The sequence below is a fragment of the Aplysia californica genome, unplaced genomic scaffold, assembly GCF_000002075.1.
Source record: "Aplysia californica isolate F4 #8 unplaced genomic scaffold, AplCal3.0 scaffold00001, whole genome shotgun sequence".
NCBI classification, from domain to species: domain Eukaryota; kingdom Metazoa; phylum Mollusca; class Gastropoda; order Aplysiida; family Aplysiidae; genus Aplysia; species Aplysia californica.
The window spans coordinates 1,911,161-1,912,781 of NW_004797271.1; the positions used below are offsets into that span (position 1 = coordinate 1,911,161).

General features: G+C 40.0%; 1 protein-coding gene and 1 long non-coding RNA gene across 3 annotated transcripts in view; one reads left to right on the forward strand and one right to left on the reverse strand.

Annotated features, from left to right (window-relative positions):
* The window catches only part of LOC118477465, a 42,969-nt gene that overhangs the window by 29,976 nt on the left and 11,372 nt on the right, over window positions 1-1,621 (reverse strand). The gene's annotated exons all lie outside the window — the stretch shown is intronic.
* Window positions 954-1,621, forward strand: part of LOC101857986 (tripartite motif-containing protein 59) — a 23,920-nt gene continuing 23,252 nt past the window's right edge. The window contains exon 1 of one of the 2 annotated variants that reach the window (XM_005088826.3): window positions 954-1,236. The gene's annotated coding sequence lies outside the window, so the exon portion shown is untranslated. Of the gene's footprint in view, window positions 1,237-1,329; window positions 1,408-1,621 lie in introns of those variants that run through there. The other variant, XM_005088827.3, reaches the window with a different exon arrangement.

The following is a 1,621-nucleotide window of genomic DNA, read 5'->3' on the forward strand; positions in this document are numbered from 1 at the left end:
GCTAGAGAGGTGAGCAGAGTAAGTCTGAGTCCCCGTTTGGACTTCTCTGTTGACATCCACCCCTTGGCGCTCATATAACCTTATGCAGTTGCGAGCGCCGTTAAACCTCTACTACATACAGATATGGGCTGATGATTAGATAGGTGTTACAAAAGGGTTTAACATACACCAAAAAGGAGGAAAGTTTAGGACGATATATTTTTTATAAGACAGAAGGAGTAAACCAAATCAGAGCACCCGCCAAAACCCTCACCCTGAAAAGTCTGAAAAGCGGAAATATTTGTCAAACAAACCAAAACAAAACAATAGTCCATGCGCCCTGTTTAAAAAGAAGCACCACTAATCTATACAATGTGGTCAAGAAATGCAGTTTCTATAGGGCTATAAACTTAAATGACAAGAATGCACGTAGCCTATGTGGAATTTATAAGAAAGGGTGAGAAAGGGGATGTTGACAGTCTGTTTTCTCATACAGACATTTTTTCTTTGTTTCCTTTTGTTACTGTTTAATTCAGGTCTTATTAATTGAAACGAGGCAAAATATTGTTGGGGAGAAAGAGTTGTTAAAGTCATGGTAACATAGGAGCAAAACAAGGAATCCTGGCTGTGTGTTATTGTGTGGTGTCGAAATGTCCTGAAAAGAAAAAGAAAATCGGGGTGGGAGCAGGGGAATGGAAGGTCGAGTTGCATAAGCTTAATTCTTTTTTCGTTTAACTCATAATTTTCAGCATTTTTGAATTATCTATTCAGCAAAATCCTTGCTATGAAAAGAGCATTGACAATAGTCTTCGGGACTAAGGGGTTTTATATTTCATTTTCCAGTCTGCCTCTTTTAAAAAAGACAAAAGGAACTATAAGAAAGATTTTGATCTAACATTATAGATTACAGTTCCAGTTATCAAAACCATCACCAACAACCCAAAGTATCAAGGTATCGATTATCGAAAATGCAAGCGCAATATCACTCCGCGGTGCCTTGCCTGGCCTGGGCGCCACCGTTAGGGAAATGGCTCATAAATATTTTGGCCGTAGCTTCGTATCTGACCCCGTTCCGCCCGATCAGAAAAAACACACACCCGACCGACTGTGCTGTGTTGTCGCATAGTATGCGTAGGCTTGGCATGCCCGGAGTGTTCTGAAATTCCTGTGTGGGATATAATATTATTTTTTTTCATTTCTTGACTACGACGCTTTCTTTGGTGCGCTCGGACATATCTAGGCCTGAGCCTTGGCGAGGTGAGGATTGTTGTAGAATAGACCTTCAGCTCGGATACCCTGTAATGTTCATCATACAGATAACGTACTATTGATCAGACACATTTTTGTGTATTTGTCACATATTCTTTGTTGTTTTTTAAAATGAGATAAACACCTGTTTTGTGGGAGTGGACGCCCTGCTGATTGAAGGTACAGTTCTACATTTAGATGCTCGATTAAGCAATAATATTATAGTAAAATTGTAATCATTTTAAAAGGGTTCGTACGTTTTCATTTACGGTACATGTAATTCCCGCCACTGAATTTTCTTTCTTTCTGTCACTCTGATTCAGTCTAGCTCTGCCGGCTAAACTCTCTCTCTCTCTCTCTCTCTCTCTCTCTCTCTCTCTCTCTCTCTCTCTCT